The 18780-nt window shown below is 39.8% G+C and overlaps 1 protein-coding gene and 2 long non-coding RNA genes across 7 annotated transcripts in view; 1 reads left to right on the forward strand and 2 right to left on the reverse strand.

The window, feature by feature from the left end:
- CNTNAP2 (contactin associated protein 2) overlaps positions 1–18780 on the forward strand; it is a 2074761-nt gene that overhangs the window by 555775 nt on the left and 1500206 nt on the right. The gene's annotated exons all lie outside the window — the stretch shown is intronic.
- The window catches only part of LOC309632726, a 351315-nt gene that overhangs the window by 242653 nt on the left and 89882 nt on the right, over positions 1–18780 (reverse strand). The window lies entirely within an intron of this gene.
- Positions 683–15676, reverse strand: LOC309632717. Of its 4 annotated transcripts, none has more exons than XR_014247022.1 (5): positions 9379–15676; positions 8909–9240; positions 5912–6125; positions 5062–5092; positions 683–4277 (listed from the first exon to the last, which is right to left on the reverse strand). It is a non-coding gene; the product is annotated as an uncharacterized lncRNA (long non-coding RNA). The 4 variants fall into 4 exon arrangements; XR_014247024.1 differs by having other exon boundaries at positions 683–1293; positions 3958–4277; positions 8909–15676; XR_014247023.1 differs by having other exon boundaries at positions 5912–6021; positions 8909–15676.

An 18780-nucleotide genomic window follows, 5' to 3' on the forward strand; every position in this document is an offset into this window, starting at 1 on the left:
AGAAAGATTTTTCTATACTCTAAATCAGAGCTGTCCAATAGAATCTCTGCAGTGGTAGAAACGTTTTATATCTGCTTTATCCAGTATAATTGCCAATAGCCACGTGTGGCTACTGAGGGCTAGAAATTTGACTAGTGTGACAAGGGTCTGATTTTTAAATTTCATTTCATTTTTCATTATCTTAAATTTATATTAAACCCTTCACAAGTGTAAGGTACTTCAATGGACAGCACCACCATATATTTTTGAACTTTAGTCATCTGGTAACCCATTTACCCAGAGTCTCCCATTTCTGAATGATTATTAATAGTGTCAGAATTTGTATTTTAAAAAATAATGGTTTTGCATGTCTTCCATTTTAATTTTCAGATGCCTGTTTTTAACGTCCTTGAACATACTAAGCATCATACGTAGACAATACTGAAAACTTCAAAATTAAGACAAATTTACTTCCATGCAAGTAATATATGCATTGACCACGTTGCTAACATACCCCAGGAAAGCTTTGCTGTTGCTCTTACATCCTACTGATAGTGTCTGTTTTTATGTGAAACAAATCTTCAAGGGAATCTTTAAAAACAAAGATTTTTTTTTTTTCTCACAAAGCAAGTTATCCTTCCAATAAATACTGAATTCATTATTGTTACAGGAGAGGAAGCAGAGTCAGCAGATGTATCTCTGCTTGTAAGACATCCTGGACCTATTGTGCACTAATATTTAGTCAATTAATAGGAACTTCAATAACACTATTATTTTCAGTTCTACTGATAAATCCACATCCTAAACTGAAATAAGCCACATGGCTTCAACAAAGTGAAACAGAGGCAACAGACATTTCTCTGGAAGGAATTCCAGGAGGGCTGGTTAAGCATAGTAGCCTCATGGCATGACTGCTTCATTTGGTTATGTCTACAAAGAAGGCAGAAATCAAACCAAGTAAACTATTTTTAGAACTAGTAACTCTGTCATCCTTAAGGTCCAACAAAACAAATATCTGTGGTCTTAAATAGGCTGCAAACTCATCTTTATCAGTTTTTTTTCTTGTATTTACTTTACTTCTGGTCTTGTTTTATTTGTCTTTCAATTTCTCTCTCCCTTCTTTGCTCCAAGTCTCTCATTATTTTTATTTTCTTCTCTGATCCACTCCCTCCATCAGTGCTTTCTTGAATTTCATCTTCAAATATTTTAAGTAAGAGACTTCTATAGGTCATATGCCCATCCATTTTGATTGTTAGGTGAATCATATTTCAAAATTGCCTTTGAAGAAATTAACTGATAGAAAAAGTTGGAGCTCTAAAGAGAAGGAAACAATGTCAAATAGTAAATACATTTTATACCCTGCAAGCATGGAGACAGAATATTTTTGCATTGACACACATGGTCAATTTTAAAGTATGCCATTTCCGCTCACTGTAAAAAATTACTTAATTATGTCAGCAGTCTCCAGGGTGCCACATGCATTGTAAGCTTAGCCTCACTGCCCATTCCCAGAAATTACGTTATATTATATTCTAGTAATGATATATGGGGCAGGGGAATAAAAAATGTTTTAGATGACATGATTTGGGATGGAAATCTGATAAATGCAGATACTAATTTATTATATAGAATTGTGAATTTAGAGGGAATCTTAGAACTCATCATTTGACAGATGAAGAAGCTGTTATAGTGATAGACTGAGTGACCTGTTCAAGGTCAGATTATAATTAATAGAGAGATCCTAAGTCCATGTTATTATCAGACTCTTACAAATAGGGTATACTTAAACGTAAACTGGGTCCTGTGTTTGCCAAATAAGCTAGAGCAGCAGTCCCCAACCTATTTGGCACCAGGGACCAGTTTCATGGAATGCAGTTTTTCCACGGACGGGGTGGGGGAGATGACTTAGGCAGTAATGTGAGCGATGGGGAGCGGTAGATGAAGCTTCACTCACTCGCCGCTCCCCTCCTGCTGTGTGGCCCGGTTCCTAATAGGACACGGACCGGTACCTGTCCGTGGCCCAGGGGTTGGGGACCCCTGAACACGAAACTAATGTACGGTTAGTTGGTGTCAAATATTCCCTGCATCCTACATATGTCAGGTGTGTGGAAAACAGTCAAGGGCAGTCAGGGAACTTTGAGTAACTGACAAGGTGGAAATTCAGTCTGGTTCTTTATTAGGATACTAGGCTAGAAACACCCTCGAACCCTATCTAGGTATTGTCTGTTGACTCAAGGTAAGTGAAACCCAAGCATAAATATGGACTCTGAGAGTGGGGGAGAAATGTCACCAAAAGCTCCTTTCCTGGCAACCTTTCTTTAAAAGGGCACTTCTTGGGACCTCCCTGGTGGCGCAGTGGTTAAGAATCCGCCTGCCATTGCAGGGAACGTGGGTTCAAGCCCTTGTCCAGGAAGCTCTCACATGCCGTGGAGCAGCTAAGCCCGTGCACCACAACTACTGACCCCACGTGCCACAACTACTGAAGCCCGCGCGCCTACAGCCCATGCTCCACAACAAGAGAAGCCACCGCAATGAGAAGCCCACGCAATGCAACGAAGAGTAGCCCCCACTGGCCGCAACTAGAGAAAGCCTGCACGCAGCAACGAAGACCCAATGAAGCCAAAAATAAATTAATTAATTCATTTAAAAAAATAAAAGGGCACACCGTTCTACCTAGGTGATCAGATCCCTAAAACTTCTGGGATATAAAATGCTGAAATTTTCGCATAAAAATAGTCAGCTGCTGTCCACTGAGCTGAGAGGAGGGGCCTCTCAACAGCAAGGATTTGATTATTTGATTGGGAAGGGCCCTTGTTCCCTTGGTCATCTCATGATTTTAAGATGCTCAAACATAACCCTTGTGGTAATGCTTCAGTAACAGATTTGGGCTAAAAAACTTTTAGGGTGAGGTGTTGACTATACTCAGTCTCAGTATATTAACTAACATAATCCATTTAGATAGGACAGAGAAACACTTGGCATTTGGGGCAGATAGTTCTTTGTTGCAGTGGTTGTCTTGGGCATTGTAGAATGACTAGCAACATCCCTAGCCTCTGGATGCCAGTTACAACCCTACTGGTGACAACAACCAAGAATATTTCTAAATATCACCAAATCTTCCCCAAGGAGCCAAATCTCCCTGCGCTGAGAGCCAGTGTGTTAGGGGAATGGATGTGAAGTCACCTTTGTGTTGTACCTGCTGTGTTTCATGTATTCTATGGGTGCTGGTGATACACTGGTGACCGGAACAGAAATGGCACCTGCCCTCAGGTATGTAGCATAGTGATTAAGGCAGGCATTAAGCAATTAAATAAATACAAATGACTAATTGTAATAAGTAAGTGAGATGAAGGAAAAGAATGAGGTCCATGGAGGATCTTCTCAGCCTGGGCGGCCAGGGAAAGGCCATCTGGGCAAGTTTTGAAATCTGAAGAATGAGTGGGATTTATCTAGATGGTTTGTTATAGGAAAATCAATTTCAGGAGGAGGGAAGGCCGAGAGCCTGGAAAGAGTTTGATGCAATAGAAGAATCATAAATGTTCAGATGGCCAGAGCAGAATAAGTAAGGGAAAAAGTGGCGCAAGCTGAGGCTGGGGAGAGAATCAGGGCCATTATCTTACAGATTCATGCATGTCACGCTAAATTAAGAATTTATTCTAAGTAAATCGAGAAGCCATTGAATGTCCAAATTGTGGATGCTCGAGATTACAATGCATTAAGTTCCGTTGCCTTGAAGTACAAACTGCAAAATCCAGTGGTAGAGCTTCGGGATAGCCTAGCAAAATGCATCCTTGAAATGAAAGTCACCCTTGTAAAAGTTGGCAAGCCTGACTCTATGTGAATTCAGAAATTTCAGGAATTATTCTGTATAATCTATTGGCGTAGTGGTGACATTTTTCATGTCTTTCTTAGTAGCCATTGGTGCTTGCCCTATCGGAGTCATTTCTAGAAGCCAAGATCAAGAGCTAGTGGGGGTACCTGGATTCTTTAGGGGGAGGCTCATAAGTTAACAGGATATTAATAAAACTTCCGCTTCTGTTCTTGGCCACCTCCTATGCCTGCCTCATCACCTCCTCACTCCTTGTTCTCCAGGTGTGAGTCTGGCGCTCCTCAGTCGTGACGGCCTGGTTAACCATTGTGTCTCCCTGATATCATCACCACGTTTCAACAGGGCCCCTGCTTCTTGAGTGTTTAGTTCAGAATAAGCTTTGAGATGGTCAGGTTTCACTTTATCTCGTTCCTCTTTCTCATTTCTTTTCAGGTCTGTCATTAGGTTCTCTGTTCAATTGATGGAAACCCTAAGTAAAAGAAAATTTTTTGTGCATACGTTTGTTTGATAATCAAAATAAGAATGTTCCCTCAGTCTTTCAAGGGTTAATTCTTCAGGCCCAGCCATAAGGTACTACTTGATTCTTGATAATTGATAGAGGAGTCTGAAGGGTAGGCATAGCGCTTTTCTTGCCATTTCATGCAGGGAGCAGGTCACACAAAGCGACACTTTTGATTATATGTGCATCAGCAGCTATGATCTATGGTACCTGTTTGTATCTGTTACATGAATGATGGGCTTATAAGCCAAAGATAAAGCTACTGTATTCACACCTGAGGCCTGAGAAGTGGCAGTTTAGTAAAAGAACTAGGAAAAACAAAACTCTATAAAAATACCAAAGAAATAAACATGAAACAAGAAAGAGCCTGTCTCTTTACCTAAGAATGCATTACTGTCTACCTGGTATTATATAACTTAGACACCTGAACTTCCCCACTAAGCTATAAAGAACTCACTTCTACTTGCTGCTACAGCTCCCTTCACTGTAACGTGCAGCACCTCACCTGGAGCAGGTCTTCAATGACTACATATTGAACAAATTATTCAGTATATATACATGTCAACAGAAATAAGAAGGTAGCACTTGTTGGCAATATTTTTTGGCATCATTTTTTTTTTGTTCCCTTTTGAGAAACTCTTTTGCTGAAGATTAAATGCTTTTAAATAATTTTAAAATAATTACACTAATTAGTACATACAAATGAGCTTTTTAGCTTGAAACATTAGCATGCTATTGTACACTGTGACTGTACCTTAAAATGGCAGTTTTGTGCTCTCCAGTCTCTGTTTAAGGAAAAAAAAAAGAAAAGGTTGATTCTTAAATTCAGGTGCCTTGGTTGATTTATGAATGTTTTAGATATGAATTAAATTTCAGAAGTATAAAGGTTCCAAGTCACCACGGGAATTAAATACGATCTTTTAAGAGATTTTGAGGGGATTATTTTCTATGTATGAGCATATGAAATAAATCACAGCTGTAAACATCATTTATCTGGGTAACAAACTTGTGATTTCATCTGTGAAGACAAATAGAGGGCTATGTTATGTGGATCAAATACTTCTTTTTCATATTACGGAATTAAAGCGTTCTAGAGGTAGCCTAGTTTAATTCCCTTTTTGTTAAGACACAAGGAAACTGTGATTCAGTGTTCAGAGGACTTGCCCCAGATCCTTAACTAGCAGGTGGCAGAACCAGAGCATGTGTATGAATTCTCATTTCAGCCTCCTCACCACCATGGGCCCTAATCATGAAAACCAATGCAGGTCTATAGCTCCATGCCAACTGCTGGTGTTAATGAGTAAGAAACCTAAACTAGAGGGAGATCAATCACAGGAGTGGTTGACGTTTGTGTCTGGACTCAGAACCCCAGTCCAGAAGGCTTGGAGGACCTCACTCATGAGAACAGGCCAGTTCAGGCTCTGAGTCATGTCAGTGCATAACCATTCCCTTGCTGAGTGGGAAAATAAAATTGTGGATGGAATGGTCCAGAGAATCACTTAGCTAAATAGCACAGAGGCATAAGCAGAAAGGATAATTCAGAAGTACTGCATAAATCTAAGTTTGATTCATGATAATACTCTGATCTCCACTCTTGGTCTCACCTCCACTGATTCCGAAGAGAAATTGGATGGTGGTAGAATCCGGCAAGTCGAGGAGAGCCAGAATTGGAGAACTGAGAACTCTGGGTGTGCCGTGTTTCTTAAGAGGAGCTCTGGGCAGGAAGGAAGCCAGATGGAAAAGCAGGCTTTGACTGCCCAAGCTCTGTCCAGGGTCCAGGAACTGACATCTGGCAGTTTGGGAAAGCACAGCCTGGCTCTTTATGCAGAGGTTTAGAGTGAGAAAAAGGTCAGTATTTTATAGCAGAGTCTCCTGTTTACACAAGCCATTGAGAGCTTAGAGGAGTTAGCCTGACAAGACCAAGATCCAGCCACGAGGATCTGAAAGGGGCAGTTTGAACAAGGGCCATAACGAAGGCAGGAAGAAACTGGCCAGAGACCAAGGCAGGAAGGAACTGGACAGAGACCAAGGCAGGAAGGCTGGTTCACGCTGGAACGCAGCGTTGGAGGAATAAGAGACACACGAAAGCAAGGGAGAGGAGGGGGAGAATTATGGATTCAGATCAAGATCGGAACACAAATACAAAAGCTAACAACCACCCTTGAAAAACAAAAAGAAATGTGGTGAAAGGATCATCAGAATTGAGTCTCAAAGGAACTTAACAGTCGCTGCTTGGAAGTTGTTGCATTGATCCCACAAGTGGGGCAAACGTATCCATGGCAAAGTACAGAACAAGGGGCCTGGCTCTCTCAGTATCTCCCTCCTGTTGACGTGGATTTTAAATAAGGTTTGAAATTAGCCATCAGAACTGTGTCTTCCCTATACACACAGAGACCTTACTAAGTACGTAAAATCGACTGCCGTCCACTCTTTGTAGTTTTTTTTGTTGTTTTAATTAGTTTTATTTCGTTTTTTTTTAACTTTTTTTTTTAAATTAATTAATTTATTTTTAGCTGTGTTGGGTCTTCGTTTCTGTGCGAGGGCTTTCCCCAGTTGCGGCAAGGGGGGGCCACTCTTCATCGCGGTGCGCGGGCCTCTCACTATCGCGGCCTCTCTTATTGCGGAGCACAGGCTCTAGACGCGCAGGCTCAGTAGTTGTGGCTCATGGGCCCAGTTGCTCTGTGGCATGTGGGATCTTCCCAGACCAGGGCTCGAACCCGTGTCCCCTGCATTAGCAGGCAGATTCTCAACCACTGTGCCACCAGGGAAGCCCTATTTCATTTTTTGATATAGCAGAGAAGGAATGGGGAGTATATGGAAAAGTTTCTCTCTTTTCTAGGGGCACCTGAGCCATTGTCTGGGGACGTCCCTTCCCCTCATCTTCACGAAGGCAGTTTTATTTCTCTTTTCTACTCCCTTATTTTATTTGGCCTTTTACGTGTAATTTACACTTTAAAGGTTTTGTCTCTGGAGACAGTGGTCATTGCAGACACCACTTAGCGTCATCAGGGTAGTCGCTAACTTGGAATCAGTGACCATTGGAAACCTCTCAGACCTATGTCACAAGATTATAGGATAGTTCCGGATAAAGGGCTAGGACTCCTCACTCAGTATAGATCCATATCTAGCTTGTCTTGTCGTTGGGAATCATTAGTCAACTGAAAAGCTGTCCTATTGGCCAATAACAAAGCACTGCAGACTGAGCAAAAGTTCAGGTGTCCACCTGGTTCCCTGGGTGTTGACTGCCCACTAATCCTTCACTTATGCTGGTGACCTCCTCCTCCTCTCTCACATCATGTCTCAGTATACGAAGGACACAGAGGTGGGCACGATATAATCACTGCTCCTCTTAAAAAGATGTTATATATGTATTGCATATATATAATATATATATAATTATCTATTATCTATCCAGATTGAAAAGATTCTGTATATTTTTATAAGTATATATATATATAATATATATATATATGCAGAAAATGGAAAGCATATAAAAATGCATGATCCCAAAATATAGAGGAGGAAGATAAAAGATAATCATTTGGGGGTATTTGAATTGGGTGTTTGATTAAGATTTCCCCCTCCCCAAAAGCTGTGAAAATAGTTAGAGAAACAGACCAATTTGTATAAAAGTGTTACCCTTAAAAAAGTATTAATACTTGATCATTCTGCCCTCCTGTGTGCCAGTTTCTTTCCTTTAAAAAGAAAAAATTCCTCCTACCACTAGAATTCTGATCAGCTTTTTCAATTTAAGACAAAACAGGTAACCTAGCATTCACAGCACATCTTGGTCAAACTTGATTATAAACAAGTTTTTTTTCCTCCAAATTACACCTTACTTAACTTTTAGAATTTACCTTTCACTTTTTACCCCTTTCTGTCACTGAATTCAAAAGTCTTCCCTGTGACTTCATAATAATATATTTTAGATAAACTTCTTGGGATTTTTTGGGTTGCCTTTATTTTTTCTGTTGGTTCACTTTTTTCTTTTAATGTGTACACATCCCGGTGATGTTGATTTCTTCAAGCTGACCTGTGGTCCCTGCCTTCAAAGTTATTGCCAGAGATGAAATGCACTTCCTAACCTTCACCTTGAAATTCACTCGCCTCTTTGAAGTACTTCATTTGGTTTTCAAAACTAAAAGTTGTAAGAAATCTCAGACTTTCAGGACCCTAAATCAACATCAGGAATGCAAGAGGGAAAAAATCATACAGACATACACAAAAGGATACAGTATAAAATACTCAAAAGAATTAATCCAATGAGAAAAGGAAGTGTGAAATTCACATCAAACAAAGCTTTGAACATTAAAGCAAATGAAAGTTAAGGGAAGAAATCTATAAGGAAAGCAAACAATCACTGCTTCCTGACAGCTGCAGTTATTAATTAGTGTTCCATCATTTGCGCTAAATGCCCAATGAATACTTTTGCTTCTCTGGCAGGCCATTTGCTTTGTAGCTTGCTTCTTAATGGGAAATGACTCAGCTTGTCCTCGTGTTTGTCACTCCTGCCCATAACGACTACCCTGACAGCACAGTCTATAAGCTGTGCTGGCTCTAGAGAAGGTGGAGAATTTTTTCCCCCAGATCCCAGTTCTTACCTCAGCATCTCCCCTGCAATCCGCTGTTAACAGTGTTGTCACTTACGTTGATTCTTCCTGCATAAAATGCTGGAAGAGCTAAGTTTATGTTGTTTTCGAATTATAACAAACTCCTTTCCAGTGTGACTCCAGCCTGGATTTCCTGCTCATCCTTTGTGTCCATCACAGCATAGAGCTTAGGAGAGCTTGGTTAGAACCCAGGCTCTAGACTCAGTAGATGTGAGCTGAATCCTGGCTCTGTCGGCCATTCGCTCTGTGACACTGGACAGGTGACTTTAGCTCTCAAGACTCCACCTCCTATCCGTGGAGCTAATAGCCAGCCCCAAGGGTTGCTGTAAGAAAAAAATGAGCAAGTGTATGTATATAAAGAGTTAGCTTGTTACCTGGAGGTTGGAAGATACTGAAATACAATTTGTTGAATGAATGGGACAGAGTAGATAATGAACAAATCTGGCTCTTATTATTAGTACTCTCTTTTATGATTGCTCTTCTCTCCTCTGGAATGCACTTCTCCATCTGACTCATCCATTAAGATCTGTCTCAGCCTCCACTCGAAAGCCTTCCTTGACTGGCTGTCATTCACTCCTTGTCCCTTCAATCACAGTGTCTTGTTTGTGCTTCATTATACAACCTGTTACACTGCCTTTGACTGCACTGCACGTCTGGCTGTTCTCCTAGAGTGTGAGAATCACTGTTGCTCGCATGTGTTTGTTCATCCTTTCACTTCCCTCTGTTATCATGTGCCTGGAACACGATAGGCTATTTGCTTGTAAGTAGGACCCTGGTAATACCATACAGTACTCAAAATAACTAGTTTCTAATAGTGGAATTAAGACACTATATCAGAGCTATTTTAGACTGGGAATTATTTTGAGGCTGACCCTAAAATTATTTCATATTTAAAGCTCAGGTGAGATTTGTTGGTAAGTTTAGGATTAACAGACCTACTTATAAGTTTTGCATTACTTATTATTTTTCTTGAAGTACGTGCCTATAGAATACAGAAATAGCCATGACCATAAGAATACAGAATCAGGCAAAGTTGTAAAGTCATGTTAAAATGACCACTTGGTAATTGTCTGGGCACGGAAAGTAAATAGAAAATTTGCTCTGGAGGAATATATGAGAAAAATAAATGCATACTTATACAAATGCCTGATGACACATTAATGAATTTCTTCACTATTCCTTCAAAATACGTGACACAGAATCACTGTGGTAGATGATCTTTACAAGTTTGAAGTTCTGGACTCTAGGTTTTAGCCCTATTATATGTGTTACCAGAGGCCAGTCACTTAATCTCTTTGCTTGTCAGTTTTTTTCTTCTGTAAATAGGAAGTAATAATACTCTCCTACCTGCTAAAATGGTATCTATGAGAAGGAAATGAGATAAAGCAAGTGCAAGTTTTTTATACTTGCAGGTTCCATAAAGTTGCAGGTACTGTGAAATAGAGCAAGTTCCTGGGTCTTTGAAGTATATGTACAGTAAGAGGGGCCTGTCACTTTAGACCTCATATATTATCCAGTACTATTTGTCTACTACCTCACTCATCTTCTCAGGGGCTAATCTAGCTGGACCTCTCACATTGCAGTGGCTCTAGTTGTGATTTATGTACAGTTTCAGCAGCAAACAACTCTCCATAGACTGTATATTGAATTCATTTTCATTTACCTCTGGGAGAAAAAAAGAACATCACCCTACTCAAATTGATAGGCACAAACATGCTGCTTTTGATGAATCACTAATACAGTTTTCTCCAGGATCGTAGCAATTATTATTTAGGAGAAGACTATTGGTACAAGCCAAGTTATAATATAGATCCCTTTGTACTTCAATATTTTAGCCTAATGAATATCAATTAATTGCCTATCTAAAGGACTTGGTGGAAAAACATGGGAGCTCCTGCTTTAGCAGCGCTGTAAGCTCTTGGCATGTGGCGCTCCGTCATGTTCATCTCTCCATCCCCATCATTGGCTCCAAGACTTGATACAAGGATTCAGAAAATGTTAAACTGCTCCTAAAAGCATCTCAGTCTCAGTGCTGGGCCTTGGGGGTGATGACTTCCGTATGCCAGCCGGAGAGAGACAGAGTAGCTGTAATAGGTCGTTAACATGCTCTCTCCATCATTCACCTACCCACAACATTGAGGTAGAACCACATGGAAAGTACACAGGTTTTTGGCACAGGGGCCAAAGTACCTAAAGTATGCTACTTACAGCTAAACAATGGCTTGAAACTTTATCTGAACTCCTGCCTTGAGCTGTGTGTGGCCCACTGGCAAAAAGCTAAGTCTGCAGAGAAAAGGGTGGTTTGGGTTCCGGGCTGGGCTGCAGAAGGCCCATTGTCAGCCCCGCCTCAGGGGTATCTAATGCTGGTGGGGTGAACTTGAACCTACTGTTTCCTCTCCTTGGGCTAAAAAGAGAGTACCAGGGTTCAAGAAATCAGAGATCAAAACTCCAGATCCTTCAACAATATCTAGCCCTGAGAGGTTTTTGTTTGTTCAACAACTTTAAATTTCTCCCGAAGTGTTTCTTAAAAGGCAGTGCTACTAGACAGTTGTGCTTTGTTACAATACAATCACATTCTCTTCTGATGCCTCTACAGGCTTGGTACATGCCTTTATGTTAAGGGTTTGCCCCTTGCATGTACTTATGTCTGACACACCTTGACCAGATAATCGGGTTAACATTTTAGGAGTCTATCATTCTGTGGACTCCCTGGGTGATTTTGGACAAGTCACTTAATGTAGCTGGGTCCCAGTTTTCTCATCTCTGCTGTGGAGCGGGTAACTATAATACCTGTCTGCCTATTTCAGTGGTTATTAGGATTGAAGGTGATCAATATGTGAGCATGCTTGACAGTCTTTAGGTAGGAAGAAGTGTTCGTTAGTGAGGAAGGATGCAGCTTGGACTAGATAATTGCCAGATAAGGTCACACCTCTATTATGCAGTTATAGTATTTTATAATACAATGCCTTCAATAATCAGGGAAATTAAAATAAACGGGGGCCCCAATTATATCTAGAAAGACATTCAAGAAGACAGACTCTCATTACAGGAGAAGTCTGTGGCAAGATACAGAACAACTCCAGTATGTTTTCTTGACTGGCTGTGAAATGCTTCTCTTGATTGTATTAATAGACATTCACTTTGGGTGGATTTCCTTGGGTGCAGCCATAGAGGGGGAAGATTCTTATGTCTGGTTAGCATAAGTTAGAAATAGTCCACTTTAAATTGCCAAGGAGAGAGCCATCAAAAAATTCAGAGGGCTGTGAATTGGTTTGTGTCACAAAATGTTTAGATGTAAACCTTTTAAATTTGACACTTTCCTTTAGCTCACCTTGATTTTACTCATTGAGTAATGATGACAAGGACAGGAAACGACAGTGTTTGTGCCAGAGTCACAGCTCTTTAGTATTTTATATAGTACTCTGGTGATCCTGGTGAATCAGTAACCTTTGATCTCCACTGTACAGATGCTTAAACAGAGGCTTAGTGATGTTAGCTCTTTGAGTAAACAAGTCATACGGATGACCCAAGACATTGTGAAAATAGGGTTGAAATGACTTTAGATCGTTAAACAACTTATTTGAAACTATTCTCTGATGCTTATTCGACATGTTTAACAAATAAATGATAGAAAACACATTTTAGCGACTTCCCTGGTGGTCCAGTGGTGAAGACCTCGCCTTCCAATGCAGGGGGTGCGGGTTCGATCCCTGGTCGAGGAGCTAAGATCCCCCATGCCTCGTGGCCAAGAAACCAAAACATTAAACAGAAGCAGCATTGTAACAAATTCAATAAAGACTTTAACAATGATCCACATCAAAAAAAATCTTAAAAAAGGAAAAAAGAAAACACATTTTAGGCAGCAGCTCAGTAAGCTCCCAAATGTTACCGAGTACAGTTTTAATTTGCTGTATGTGCCTCCAACTTCAGGTGTTCTTTTAATATTCCATATGCTCATCCATTTTGTTTACCATCTGCAAAGCTGTAAACAATGCACACATTATTGACTGGACTAAATATTTACACTGTCACCTTATAAAAATCTCAGTTGTTTTCCTCCAATTGCACAAGATGAGTTGTCTACTCACCAATGAAATAAATTGAATTTCCCCTTTTCTCTCAATAACCTGAGGCTAATCTTTTCTTTCAAAGATCAGGTTCTTAAAAGTGAGGACTGGAATAAAAGGTTCTGTGGTTGGTCTGTGGTCTCTGACCGGAAGACTTGTGTCTCTTCGTGAGCAGCTGTGCGTGTGAGTGCCAGGGCTGCCGTAAGTCTGATAAGTGGGGAGAAAAATGGTGTTCAGCCGCTGAAAACAACATCTATTCCTTAAACCATTTTCTGTGTAATTAGAATGAAGGATGCTGGATTTTATGCTCACTTAAAGAGCAATGAAATGATTGAAAACAACAAGCTTTACTTTTACAACTTAGGAGCAATCAAAATTCTGGATCCCTGGCTGACACTATCTGTTATCATTCAACTAAATAATCCTTGCAGTTCGGCTGAGGACATACCTGTCTCCATTTTCTTAGTATTTGTTTTATTGTTTGATAGTTAATTACCTGCTAACAGGAGCTCCCCTTCCCTCCACCAAGAAATCATAAATACAGAAAAAGTAATAGCCTCTTCCCCCAAGATGTTCACGTTTGTCTCATTATTTGGTTCCTTTGACAGTTATTTATTGGAGAGGGCTCCTTTCTGTGTTCCAAATCCGCCAAAGTTAAGTGTGCGACTTCTGTCTTCATATTTACTACTTGAACATGGCCTGTTTTTCTTTTACAATGATGTTTGTTCATTCATTGAAAGTGGCATCTGCTTTTCTTCTAGAATTGTCAATTCACAAGATGATTCACATTTATTAGCTCCTAAAGTAAAGGAAGATGTCTCTCACAAAAATATATCCCTCTATTTTTTAATTAAATCTAGTTTCTCCCCTATCCAATGTTAAAGCAAAAATAGTATTTATTTTTTCCATTGCTCTCTAATTCCAAAGGTTCTGCCTCTTCTCACTCTTCATAAGAAGCGAAGGTTGCCTGCATAGGATGTGGAATGTCATGTCATTTCCTTGGCCCTCTCTGTTCTGTTCCTTTCTGGGTTTCAGCATCTTTTTTTTGTTTGATTCTTTAGTCCAACAGTCACATTTGCTGAGTCTGTAAAGATGTCCAATGTCGCCATTGGCTTTTAACGTAAAAGAGGAAAACTAAGCTGGACATTTCACAAACAACGCTATGGCTGCTGATCTGAGAGAAAATACAGTTTTAGCGAGTTCTAGTCTATGCCCTGAAACAACTTTAAATGGAATAAACTGAGAGAAATAGAAAAGAATCGGAGAGAAATAGAAAAGAATCGGGGAGAAATGTGGCATCCAAAGTGATAAAATTCTATTTTTTTGCCTTTCCTTTTTTTTTTCAGACTTCAAAATGAATTAATTGGAACTATGTTAGAAATCCACATTTCAGTTCACAGGCAGATTTCCAGATTTTAAAACAGAACAAAGCAAAACCACTTTAGCAGTTACCTCTGCTTGAGCGATGGTCTTTGATGAGACTTTATTCTTATTTTTCATTATCCCCCAATGACTTGCTTAATATTTTTGCTATCTTTACATATTACGTATTTCTAATCGAAAAGGCATGACTTATTTGTCCTTGAATTCAATTCTCAAAGACATCCAAATGTCCGAAATCTCTCCCTCTCTCTCTCCCTGGCTCTCTCTCTCTCCCTTTAATGTTTTGTTTCTAAAGCAAGGTGGCTTTTTGGTTTTGTTCTTCTCCAAGAGGAAACTATTGTTTAAAATAAAAAACAGGGACAGGAAATAACAAACTGATAAATGTCCCAAACTATCTTTATAGCATAAACCCTAGGGAACAGCCTCCAGGATCTCTGGTTTCCATTCCATAAAGACCTACGGTGACCCAAATGTTGACATATGGAGAGAAACATCTATTGAACTGAATATATTGAGTTCTTTCCTCAAAAAAAAAGGCCTTTTTCTGGTTTCACAATTAATTGTTTATAAAGGAAAGAAAAGTGTTTCTGTGGTCTCTTGTTTTATTATCCTCATATAAAGCTTATTTTCCAGTTATTTTCACAAGAAAGGACAGGGCTTCTGGTTTGGTGCACATTTCTGATGTTTGTACTTCTTATGCCTATTGTCTGCTCCAAAATGCTGTCAGTACAGTTTCTCCAGCCCCATTTATCCTCCTGTAGAGTGGTACCTCTTTACTCGCTCACTTTAGAATACCTGAGTTTGCTAATGTTGCAGCTTTCCATAATACAAAAGACCCTGGTAGTCTCCCTAGAGAAGGCAATTATCTATTATGCTTTGGGGACACAAAAAAACAGCTCATGCAGGGAAGTGCCTACGAACTCCGTTCCTGCTGGGCTGTCCAGAATCAATTTAAGATGCCAACAAATACAAATTGAGTTCTGGATAGAGGGTTAAAAACACCACATTTTTTACTAAAGAATCATCCTTCTAGGGTGACTGCAAATATTGAATAATTTTCATGGTGATTACTAATGTTCAAAAGAACTCTAAAATAAAAATAAAATGGACACCTATTTTGGAGTGTCTCTTTTCCCTTTCCACTCAGCATGTGTTATGTATTCATGCCTTTTTGGTAGATTGTATGTCTTTCTTTGGTTTAATTCTTTAAGTCTACTGTCTATGTTATATGTTAATAACATATTACTGAATGTGTAAAGTGTGTGGGACCATTAAATACAGAAAGCAAACAAAACATTATTACTAAGGTATTATTTATAAAGAGAGAGATTTTTTTTTAAACATCTTTATTGGAGTATAATTGCTTTACAGTGGTGTGTTAGTTTCTGCTTTATAACAAATTGAATCAGTTATACATATACATATGTTCCCATATCTCTTCCCTCTTGTGTCTCCCTCCCTCCCACCCTCCCTATCCCACCCCTCTAGGTGGTCACAAACCACCGAGCTGACCTCCCTGTGCTATGCGGCTGCTTCCCACTAGCTATCTGTTTTACATTTGGTAGTGTATATATGTCCATGCCACTCTCTCACTTTGTCCCAGCTTACCCTTCCCCCTCCCCGTGTCCTCAAGTCCATTCTCTAGTAGGTCTGTGAAAGAGAGAGATTATCTGCTTAAACATGTCAGACTGTGGGGTGTACACTATTTTGTAAGGCGTACAACATGAACAGTGGCTGAGAGAGGGGCACCTGGACCAAGCATTAGAGGAACCTTGGCCCATTTGCATCCCATGATGCCTAAGCCATGACCTCTGCCCTCCAGACATGTATAGCTTGGGGTAGAGTGGATGAAATTAGTAACGAATTGTACTGATGTGTCATCAGTGCTATACGAGCGATGATCATTGTTCTATTTAGTTAGATGGATAATCTAGAGATTAATGCAAAGGTTTAGAACCAGCAATGATACTTTTTCTTATCCTTAATGCATTAATGGTTTGGGGGATTTCATTCTAGTTCTAGCTGGTGAGATATGGTGATACAGATAGGACTCCTTTGTCTAAGGGATTAGTGATTTAGAACATTTATTAGGTAAATTGCAGGATTGCCATTGTTAGAAAACAGTGGGCATTATGTCAAAACTATATTATAGTTTAGTGTTATACGTGGAATTATGTCCCAGAGAAAGGGGAAGGCCTGAACCCTGGTACCTGTGAATGTGACTCTATTGGGATATGGGGTGTTTACAGATATCATCCAGTTAAAGTGAGGTCATTGGGGTGGGCACTAATTCAGTTTGACTGGTATCCTGGTTAAAGAGGGAATGCTGTGGCAACCAAGGTACAGAGTGAAGATAGTTATGTGAACATGGAGGCGGAAACTGAAGTGATGCTGCCACAAGCCAAGAAACCCCTGAGGCCACCAGAAACTGGAAGAGGCAAGGAAGAATTAGAGTGAGCATGGCCCTGCCGGCACATGGATTTAGTAGATTTCAGACTTCTATCCTCCAGAACAGCGAGACAATACACTTCTGTTGTTCTAAGCTATCCACCTTGTGGTACTTTGATATGCACTTAGTAACCTTTTCCTTAACATTTAAAATTATACCTGTTAAAAAATATTCACAAGTTGGATGAAAGAAGTTGACCAGAGTTATGGCATATAAAGCTGCAATTAGATTCAGTTAATAAATTACAGATGAGAAGCATTGTCACTAGTGACTCACCTGGGAAGGACTGTTAAGGTTATTCAAAGAGTGTATTTTGTATTTAGAGAAATTAGTTAAAGTGGTCAATTCAATTTGTTCGATAACATTTAGTGAATTTACTATATCCCACTTCCTTTTGGGAAAACAAGGATGCAAAGATAAATACGAGGTGATGTTAAAAAATCAGGTTCTGCGTGTAACAAAGACCGTATATTTCCTTTTAGGAATCTTCTATGAAATTTCAGAATTCTCTATATGCTAACCATGCATTCTATTCCCAAAGCTCAGGTCTTATAGGAGTAGAGTTGCCAGGTAAAATACAGGAAGCCCAGTTAAAATTTTAATATCAGATAAACAACACACTACACGCTTTTTTTAGTATAAGTGCGTCCTATGCAGTATTTGTGGCATACTTACACTAAAATATTCACTATCTGAAACTCAAATTTTACCAGCTGCCCTGTATTTTCATTTGCTAAATGTGGCAACCTAGGTAGGGGTAAAAGTCATATCCAAGAGACCCAAGATGAGGAGCCAAAGAATCATCACCAGGAAGTGACCACATTAACTTAACTCCTGTTACTGCCTGTTTACTATCTCAAGGGGTCAGTAACGATTTTCAGAGCCGTTTGTAATACTAAAGTCTTAGGGTGATTTTGGTGATTAAATGAGGTAGTCCATTATCTGTGTTGGAATGGCTCCTGTTGAATAGCCAGGACCCTGTAAATGTTGCATAAGATTGTTTTTTCATCATCCAAAGTAATGCTTAGTAGAGAACTATCTTGTGTCCCGAGGCAGGATACAAGAGACGGCTGCGTGCATGCATTTGTTAAGGATAATCTCTAATCCTTAGTGCCTTGTGAGGCATCTGACTTTAGAAACATCCAGAAGTCCTCCTGTTGAGTATGGATACGTTGATATCACCAGTGTATTCTTTTCAAGGGCTGCTATGTCGAAGTACCACCTACTGGGTGGCTTAAAACAGCAGAAATTTATTCTCTCGCTGTTCTGGAGGCTAGGAGTCTGAAATCCAGGCATTGGTAGGGGTGGTTCCTTCTAGAGGTTCTGAAGGTAAATATGTCCCATGCCTCTCCTAGGTTCTGGTGATAGCGATCTCTGGCCAATCTCTGGCATTCCTTAGGGATCTCTGGCTGGCATCCCTTAGCTTGTGTCACAGCAATACCAGTCTCTGCCTCCATCCTCCCATGGCTTTCTCTTTGTGTGTGTCTGTGTCTCTTCTTATCAGGACATCTGTCATATAGGATTAGGACCTACCCTAATCCAGTATGACCTCATCTTCACATGATTGATGCCAAGACCTTATTTCCAAATAAGTTCACTCACAGTACTCAGGGTTAGGACTTCGACGTGTATTTTGGGGGCACCCAATTCAACCCACAACAACCTTGTGTCTATGCTTCAGAGCTTTTTGAGAGCCTCAGAATTGCTTTTGATAACAATAGACATGAAGCTTATTGTAATATTTGAGATGTCCCATGCAGTTTATCATTGGTGTAGAGAAATGAAAATGTTCTCTTTAAAAATATAGCGTTTTCTCCAGTGTTTCTAGTGCAGAGTTTTAGAAACTATTTAGGGAAACGCATACCTAGGTGGTAATATAGGAATACTATATTTAAACATTTTGTAATTATAAGATAAACTTCACAGCGTAGAATCTCCAACTTCAAGGAAGAAATATGGGAGAG

This window comes from Balaenoptera borealis (genome assembly GCF_965194805.1).
Source record: "Balaenoptera borealis genome assembly, chromosome: 7".
Classification (NCBI taxonomy): Eukaryota; Metazoa; Chordata; class Mammalia; order Artiodactyla; family Balaenopteridae; genus Balaenoptera; species Balaenoptera borealis.